At 46.5% G+C, this 11,175-nt stretch overlaps 1 long non-coding RNA gene across 1 annotated transcript; it reads right to left on the reverse strand.

Moving 5' to 3' along the window:
• Positions 1–384: 384 nt before the first annotated feature.
• LOC124045099 lies at positions 385–2,108 on the reverse strand. Its single transcript, XR_006840783.1, has 4 exons — positions 2,007–2,108; positions 1,663–1,748; positions 1,353–1,466; positions 385–1,195 (listed from the first exon to the last, which is right to left on the reverse strand). It is a non-coding gene; the product is annotated as an uncharacterized LOC124045099 (long non-coding RNA).
• Positions 2,109–11,175: the final 9,067 nt, after the last annotated feature.

An 11,175-nucleotide genomic window follows, 5' to 3' on the forward strand; every position in this document is an offset into this window, starting at 1 on the left:
CAAAAGTCCTTAAGGGTCGTTTCTGGACTGGCCCTCATCACATGAACCAAATGAGCAGTAGGTTTCAATGTCCAGTGTGTTCAGGAGCAGTAAGTATTCCATCATGAATGATTCATTTCCTTAAAAGCATTTTAAAAAGAGCAGCATGTCGAAAATGACCAACGGCTTTGGTTACAGATGCAACTTCATTTTGAGTTGTGCATTTTCATAATCAGTTTTAAAGCAACATGAAAAACCCTTACTGAGCAATTAAATACTTTTGTATTTTTGACTGAACTACAATAATGTGGTAGGTATATCAGTTACATAGTTATTAACAGGAAAATGGAAAAAATTTCTTAAATTACACTAGGATGCAAAACATAGTATAAAATGCACAAACACCAATGTACACTTATTTTTATAAATTAAAAATACATACATTTTCTATTAAAATCCACAAAGGAAATATGCTCTTATAATGCTGATTTGTGTGATCACAAAAACAGGGGTTTTACATGCTCTACAAATGTAACAACTAAGTAGGGTGAAATAAAAAAATGTAGCTTTCGAATACGGAGGAAAAGGAAAATATTACTTTAATGGCGTATTACGGAATCACTTCTGAAAACTAGACAACGGGTTCTTAGTTGTTCATCAAAGAGAGTGAATGATTGACCACTGTCATGCTAACAGGAAGAGTATTGATTGAGAATCGCATGGAGATGTCTGATCCACATCTGCTGTTGATCCATCTCGCCACAAGGGGTAGACAAATGCAGCAGCTCAAACGAAACAATGTGATTAAGGAAGATTGGGGCATTATTTCAAGAGTATCAAAAATAGTTTGTCGCCAGCAGGTTACAGTAAGTAGATTACCTCGTCTCTTAGGCGGTGTCCTGAGCACTGTATGTTGGTATTGAGAAAATAGTTAATATACTGTCCATAGGGTGGTTGTGTGTATGTACTCTTCAGTCCAATACAACTTCACAGTGCAGGAGTAGAGAGCCGGTCTTTCCTTAACAGGCTCACGTTAATTCCCTCTTGTTATTGCTTCCCTTCTCTATATGTCTCTCTGTCCCCAGCTCTCTCTCGCTCCCACTCCCTCACACATCTAGAGGATGATGCGGTAGAGCACCCAGCAGCCAAACGTCACCCAGTGGCTGGCCCAGCTCAGCTCCGACCACTTCTGAATGGTGTGGTTGGCCACGCCACTCTGTAGAGGGAGAAAACAGACATGGGTTTGAAATACACAAATCTACCACAACGCTTTGTTCTGAAAGATCTGACGATGCTACGTGACATTGCATAATCAGAGTAATGTATGAGAGTTTGGCCATCTTATAGCTGAAAAGCATTCAGTAAACAGTTACCTCCTCATCATCATCCATGTAGTCCACACTGGAGTTGAACAGAGAGCCCAGGTATGCCAGGTGGAAGACTGCCAGGGCACTGAAGGCTATATTAATAATGTACACCCACGGGGCCTGTGTTGTTGGGAGAAGGAGAAGAAAGGTCATGCTGTAATGCAAGCATTCTTATTGAGGATTTTTTGGCATCAATATAAGAGTTATTGCACAATGTGGTATGGTCCATTTGCATGTGACCAACACTGAAAAATCTTTACACAAGAAAATATCATTATGCATAAATATCACTTTTTTATTTCTTATTGAACCATACCTCTTTGTTCTTGTGAGTGCAGTTTGGCTGACATTTCTTTGACAGAATACACGCGTTTAAAATGTCTGCCAGCCTCTTCCGCAAAACTGGAACAGATGGTACGCAATCAATAAGAGGTCACAATGATTTATCCTATCACGCCGACTCACCATTAGCTGTGCATTGTGCCACAGCCAAGTTGATTGTTTGATTAGTAATAAACAAACTCTGCATGTCACCTAAAGTTATTCTCCAGGTGTAAACAATGTTATCCCTGAAAGGTAACGTGGAACTGAAATAAAATTTGAACGTCTATTTTAATTATATTTTTTTTAAATAGCTAGCCACATCTTCTACAGACTTACCATGCTCAACATATGTGATGAAGGCGAGAGACAGTAGCACTGCACCCAGGTGGAAGCTCAGACCCTAAAGGCCAAAGGAGACGACGGTATAACGAAACAATCTCTTATACACACTAATACTCACACCCACACACTAATACTCACACCCACACACTAATACTCACACCCACACACTAATACTCACACCCACACACTCATACTGTTATGCAGGTGAATGAGGACCCAAAAGCAACTTGGCGAAAACAGAGTCTTTAATCCAGTAAAGTAAATCTACAATCATAAAGCATAATTCCACTCGTAATGACGAGAACAGACTGGAGACTCGATCATGAACTGCAGGTTGCCTCGGGAAGGCACTTGAACGTAGCAGACTCAGACACCTGCTCACCACGCAGCATCTGAGGGAAACACGACACGACAGGGCGATACACAGACACAGCACGGTGAACAATAGACAAGGATCCGACAGGGCAGGAACGGAAAACAAGGGGAGAAATAGGGACTCTAATCAGGGAAAAAGATAGGGAACAGGTGTGGGAAGACTAAATGATTGATTAGGGGAATAGGAACAGCTGGGAGCAGGAACGGAACGATAGAGAGAAGAGAGAGAGGAAGGGAGAGAGAAAAAGGGGAACGAACCTAAAAAGACCAGCAGGGGGAAAACGAACAGAAGGAAAAGCAAAATGACAAGACAATCTAAGACAAAACATGACAGTACCCCCCCACTCACCGAGCGCCTCCTGGCGCTCTCGAGGAGGAACACTGGCGGCAACGGAGGAAATCATAAATCACAAACGGTCCAGCACGTCCCGAGAAAGAACCCAACTCCTCTCCTCAGGGCCGTAACGGAAAAACGAAAAAAAAGGGAAACTAGGGTACTACTCTAAAAAAAAAAATGAGACACGGGTAGAGAACTGAAAGCTTAAGAGCAAACAGGACCAAACAGGCCAGGAGAGTAACAACTAGGGACAGACTGAGACACAGCAAGGGCAGGAACAAGAACAGGAGAGATGCGATGGCAGGGAACAGACTGAGACCCAGCAAGACCAGGAGCAGAAGCAGAAAAAAAATTACCAGACTTCTTCTGCGCGCAGTCCGAACACGCAGCCACGAAACGGCGCGTGTCACGCTCCTGAGTAGGCCACCAAAACCGCTGGCGAATAGAAGCAAGCGTACCCGAACGCCGGGATGGCCAGCTAACTTGGCAGAGTGAGCCCACTGAAGAACAGCCAGACGAGTAGAAACAGGAACGAAAAGAAGGTTACTAGGGCAAGCGCGCGGCGACGCAGTGTGCGTGAGTGCTTGCTTAACCTGTCTCTCAATTCCCCAGACAGTCAACCCGACAACACGCCCAACAGGAAGGATCCCCTCGGGATCGGTAGAAGCCACAGAAGAACTAAAGAGACGGGATAAAGCATGAGGCTTGGTGTTCTTAGTACCCGGGCAATAAGAAATAACGAATTCGAAACGAGCGAAAAACAACGCCCAACGAGCATGACGCGCATTCAGTCGTTTGGCAGAACGGATGTACTCAAGGTTCTCTTGGTCAGTCCAAACGACAAAAGGAACGGTCGCCCCCTCCAACCACTGTCGCCATTTGCCTAGGGCTAAACGGATGGCGAGCAGTTCGCGGTTAGCCACATCATAGTTACGTTCCGACGGTGACAGGCGATGAGAAAAATACGCACAAGGGTGGACCCCATCGTCAGTATCGGAGCGCTGGGACAGAATGGCTCCCACGCCCCACCCCGACGCGTCAACCTCAACAATAAACGGTTTAGTGACGTCAGGTGCAACAAGGATAGGAGCGGATGCAAAACGCTTCTTGAAGAGATCAGGACAACAATCATACGACCGGTGAGGAGGAAGGGAGTTGGTTCTGGACCGACTGAAGACCGTGCGCAGACCATGATACTTCTCCGGCACTCCTGTCAAATCACCAGGTTCCTCCTGAGAAGAGGGGACAGAACAAACAGGAGAAATAGCAGACATTAAACACTTCACATGACAAGAAACGTTCCAGGAAAGGATAGAATTACTAGACCAATCAAAAGAAGGATTATGACACACTAGCCAGGGATGACCCAAAACAACAGGTGTAAAAGGTGAACAAAAATCAAAAAAGAAATGGTCTCACTATGGTTACCAGATACAGTGAGGGTTAAAGGTAGTGTTTCATATAATATACTGGGGAGAGGACTACCTACTACCATCCAAGGCAAACATGACCGTGGGCTCCCTAACTGTCTGAGAGGAATGTCATGTTCCCGAGCCCAGGCTTCGTCCATAAAACAGCCCTCCGCCCCAGAGTCTATTAATGCACTGCAGGAAGCTGCCGATCCGGTCCAGCGTAGATGGACCGGTAAGGTAGTACAGGTACTTGACGGAGAGGACCGTCTAGTAGCGCTTATCAGTCGCCCTCCGCTTACTGATGAGCTCTGGCCTTTAACTGGACATGAAATGACAAAATGACCAGCGGAACCGCAATAGAGACAGAGGCGGTTGGTGATTCTCCGTTCCCTCTCCTTAGTCGAGATGCGAATACCCCCAGCTGCATGGGCTCAACACCTGAGTCAGTGGGGAAAGATGGTAGTGTAGGGGAGAGGGGGGACACAGTTAACGCGAGCTCTCTTCTATGAGCTCGGTGACGAAGATCTACCCGTCGTTCAATGCGAATAGCGAGTTCAATCAAAGAATCCACGCTGGATGGAACCTCCCGAGAGAGAATCTCATCCTTAACCTTAGCGTGGAGTCCCTCCAGAAAACGAGCGAGCAACGCCTGCTCGTTCCAGTTACTGGAGGCAGCAAGAGTGCGAAACTCTATAGAGTAATCCGTTATGGATCGATTACCTTGACATAGGGAAGACAGGGACCAGGAAGCTTCTTTCCCAAAAACTGAACGATCAAAACCCTTATCATCTCCTCTTTAAAGTTCAGATAATTGTTAGTACACTCAGCGCTTGCCTCCCAGATAGCTGTGCCCCACTGCCGAGCCCGACCAGTAAGGAGTGATATGACGTAGGCAATCCGAGCTCTCTCTCTTGAGTATGTGTTGGGTTGGAGAGAGAACACTATATCACACTGGGTGAGAAAGGAGCGGCACTCAGTGGGCTGCCCAGAATAACATGGTGGGTTATTAACCCTAGGTTCCGGAGGCTCGGAAGACCCGGAAGTAGCTGGTGGCACGAGACGAAGACTCTGATACTGTCCTGACTGAGAGGTCGGAGACCTGAGCGGCCAGGGTCTCAACGGCATGCCGAGCAGCAGACAATTCCTGCTCGTGTCTGCCGAGCATCGCTCCCTGGAACTCGAGAGTAGAGTAGAGAGAATCCATAGTCGCTGGGTCCATTCTTGGTCGGATCCTTCTGTTATGCAGGTGAATGAGGACCCAAAAGCAACTTGGCGAAAACAGAGTCTTTAATCCAGTAAAGTAAATCTACAATCATAAAGCATAATTCCACTCGTAATGACGAGAACAGACTGGAGACTCGATCATGAACTGCAGGTTGCCTCGGGAAGGCACTTGAACGTAGCAGACTCAGACACCTACTCACCACGCAGCATCTGAGGGAAACACGACACGACAGGGCGATACACAGACACAGCACGGTGAACAATAGACAAGGATCCGACAGGGCAGGAACGGAAAACAAGGGGAGAAATAGGGACTCTAATCATGGAAAAAGATAGGGAACAGGTGTGGGAAGACTAAATGATTGATTAGGGGAATAGGAACAGCTGGGAGCAGGAACGGAACGATAGAGAGAAGAGAGAGAGGAAGGGAGAGAGAAAAAGGGGAACGAACCTAAAAAGACCAGCAGGGGGAAAACGAACAGAAGGAAAAGCAAAATGACAAGACAATCTAAGACAAAACATGACACATACTCACACCCACACACTAATACTCAGACCCACACACTAATACTCACACCCACACACTAATACTCACACCCACACACTCATACTCACACCCACACACTCATACTCACACCCACACACTCATACTCACACCCACACACTAATACTCACACCCACACACTCATACTCACACCCACACACTCATACTCACACCCACACACTAATACTCACATCCACACACTAATACTCACACCCACACACTAATACTCACACCCACACACTCATACTCACACCCACACACTCATACTCACACCCACACACTCATACTCACACCCACACACTCATACTCACACCCACACACTAATACTCACACCCCCACACTAATACTCACACCCACACACTAATACTCACACCCACACACTCATACTCACACTCACACACTAATACTCACACCCACACACTAATACTCACACCCACACACTAATACTCACACCCACACACTCATACTCACACCCACACACTAATACTCACACCCACACACTAATACTCACACACACACTCACACCCACACACTAATACTCACACCCACACACTCATACTCACACCCACACACTCATACTCACACCCACACACTAATACTCACACCCACACACTCATACTCACACCCACACACTCATACTCACACCCACACACTAATACTCACACCCACACACTAATACTCACACCCACACACTAATACTCACACCCACACACTAATACTCACACCCACACACTAATACTCACACCCACACACTCATACTCACACCTACACACTCATACTCACACCTACACACTCATACACACACCTACACACTCATACTCACACCCACACACTAATAATCACACCCACACACTCATACTCACACACACACTAATACTCACACCCACACACTCATACTCACACCCACACACTAATACTCACACCCACACACTCATACTCACACCCACACACTCATACTCACACCCACACACTCATACTCACACCCACACACTAATACTCACACCCACACACTCATACTCACACCCACACACTCATACTCACACCCACACACTCATACTCACACCCACACACTCATACTCACACCTACACACTCATACTCACACCTACACACTCATACTCACACCTACACACTAATACTCACACCTACACACTCATACTCACACCCACACACTCATACTCACACCTACACCTACACACTCATACACACACCTACACACTCATACTCACACCTACACACTCATACTCACACCTACACACTCATACTCACACCGACACACTAATACTCACACCCACACACTAATACTCACACACCCACACACTCATACTCACACTCACACACTAATACTCACACCCACACACTAATACTCACACCCACACACTAATACTCACACCCACACACTCATACTCACACCCACACACTAATACTCACACCCACACACTAATACTCACACCCACACACTAATACTCACACCCACACACTAATACTCACACCCACACACTCATACTCACGCCCACACACTCATACTCACACCCACACACTCATACTCACACCCACACACTCATACTCACACCCACACACTCATACTCACACCCACACACTAATACTCACACCCACACACTAATACTCACACCCACACACTAATACTCACACCCACACACTAATACTCACACCCACACACTAATACTCACACCCACACACTCATACTCACACCTACACACTCATACTCACACCTACACACTCATACACACACCTACACACTCATACTCACACCCACACACTAATACTCACACCCACACACTCATACTCACACACACACTAATACTCACACCCACACACTCATACTCACACCCACACACTAATACTCACACCCACACACTCATACTCACACCCACACACTCATACTCACACCCACACACTCATACTCACACCCACACACTAATACTCACACCCACACACTCATACTCACACCCACACACTCATACTCACACCCACACACTCATACTCACACCCACACACTCATACTCACACCTACACACTCATACTCACACCTACACACTCATACTCACACCTACACACTAATACTCACACCTACACACTCATACTCACACCCACACACTCATACTCACACCTACACCTACACACTCATACACACACCTACACACTCATACTCACACCTACACACTCATACTCACACCTACACACTCATACTCACACCCACACACTAATACTCACACCCACACACTAATACTCACACCCACACACTAATACTCACACCCACACACTAATACTCACACCCACACACTAATACTCACACCCACACACTCATACTCACACCTACACACTCATACTCACACCTACACACTCATACACACACCTACACACTCATACTCACACCCACACACTAATACTCACACCCACACACTCATACTCACACACACACTAATACTCACACCCACACACTCATACTCACACCCACACACTAATACTCACACCCACACACTCATACTCACACCCACACACTCATACTCACACCCACACACTCATACTCACACCCACACACTAATACTCACACCCACACACTCATACTCACACCCACACACTCATACTCACACCCACACACTCATACTCACACCCACACACTCATACTCACACCTACACACTCATACTCACACCTACACACTCATACTCACACCTACACACTAATACTCACACCTACACACTCATACTCACACCCACACACTCATACTCACACCTACACCTACACACTCATACACACACCTACACACTCATACTCACACCTACACACTCATACTCACACCTACACACTCATACTCACACCGACACACTCATACTCACACCTACACACTCATACTCACACCCACACACTCATACTCACACCTACACCCACACACTCATACTCACACCTACACACTCATACTCACACCTACACACTCATACTCACACCTACACACTCATACTCACACCCACACACTCATACTCACACCCACACACTCATACTCACACCCACACACTCATACTCACACCCACACACTCATACTCACACCCACACACTCATACTCACACCCACACACTCATACTCACACCTACACACTCATACTCACACCTACACACTCATACTCACACCTACACACTAATACTCACACCTACACACTCATACTCACACCTACACACTCATACTCACACCTACACACTCATACACACACCTACACACTCATACTCACACCTACACACTCATACTCACACCTACACACTCATACACACACCTACACACTCATACTCACACCTACACACTCATACTCACACCTACACACTCATACACACACCCACACACTAATACTCACACCCACACACTCATACTCACACCCACACACTCATACTCACACCCACACAGTCATACTCACACCCACACACTAATACTCACACCCACACACTAATACTCACACCCACACACTAATACTCACACCCACACACTAATACTCACACCCACACACTAATACTCACACCCACACACTCAAACTCACACCCACACACTCATACTCACACCCACACACTGATACTCACACCCACACACTCATACTCACACCCACACACTCATACTCACACCCACACACTAATACTCACACCCACACACTAATACTCACACCCACACACTAATACTCACACCCACACACTAATACTCACACCCACACACTAATACTCACACCCACACACTAATACTCACACCCACACACTAATACTCACACCTCATACTCACACCCACACACTAATACTCACACCCACACACTCATACTCACACCTACACACTCATACTCACACCTACACACTCATACTCACACCCACACACTCATACTCACACCTACACCCACACACTCATACTCACACCCACACACTCATACACACACCCACACACTCATACTCACACCTACACCCACACACTCATACTCACACCCACACACTCATACTCACACCCACACACTCATACTCACACCTACACACTCATACTCACACCTACACACTCATACTCACACCTACACACTCATACTCACACCTACACACTCATACTCACACCCACACACTCATACTCACACCTACACCTACACACCTACACACACCTCACACACTCATACTCACACCTACACACTCATACTCACACCTACACACTCATACTCACACCTACACACTCATACTCACACCTACACACTCATACTCACACCCACACACTCATACTCACACCTACACACTCATACTCACACCTACACACTCATACTCACACCTACACACTCATACTCACCACCCACACACTCATACTCACACACCCACACACTCATACTCACACCTACACACTCATACTCACACCTACACACTCATACTCACACCTACACACTCATACTCACACCTACACACTCATACTCACACCTCACACTACTCACACCCACACACTCATACTCACACCTACACCTACACACTCATACACACACCTACACACTCATACTCACACCTACACACTCATACTCACACCTACACACTCATACTCACACCTACACACTCATACTCACACCTACACACTCATACTCACACCCACACACTCATACTCACACCTACACCCACACACTCATACTCACACCTACACACTCATACTCACACCTACACACATACTCACACCCACACACTCATACTCACACCCACACACTCATACTCACACCCACACACTCATACTCACACCCACACACTCATACTCACACCTACACACTCACACCCACACACTCATACTCACACCCACACACTCATACTCACACCTACACACTCATACTCACACCTACACACTCATACTCACACCTACACACTAATACTCACACCTACACACTCATACTCACACCTACACACTCATACTCACACCTACACACTCATACTCACACCTACACACTCATACTCACACCTACACACTCATACTCACACCTACACACTCATACTCACACCTACACACTCATACACACACCTACACACTCATACTCACACCTACACACTCATACTCACACACCATACACACTCACACTATACTCACACCTACACACTCATACTCACACCTACACCCACACACTCATACTCACACCTACACACTCATACTCACACCTACACACTCATACTCACACCTACACACTCATACTCACACCCACACACTCATACTCACACCTACACCTACACACTCATACACACACCTACACACTCACACCTACACCCACACACTAATA

This window comes from Oncorhynchus gorbuscha, linkage group LG10 (genome assembly GCF_021184085.1).
Source record: "Oncorhynchus gorbuscha isolate QuinsamMale2020 ecotype Even-year linkage group LG10, OgorEven_v1.0, whole genome shotgun sequence".
Taxonomy (NCBI): Eukaryota; Metazoa; Chordata; class Actinopteri; order Salmoniformes; family Salmonidae; genus Oncorhynchus; species Oncorhynchus gorbuscha.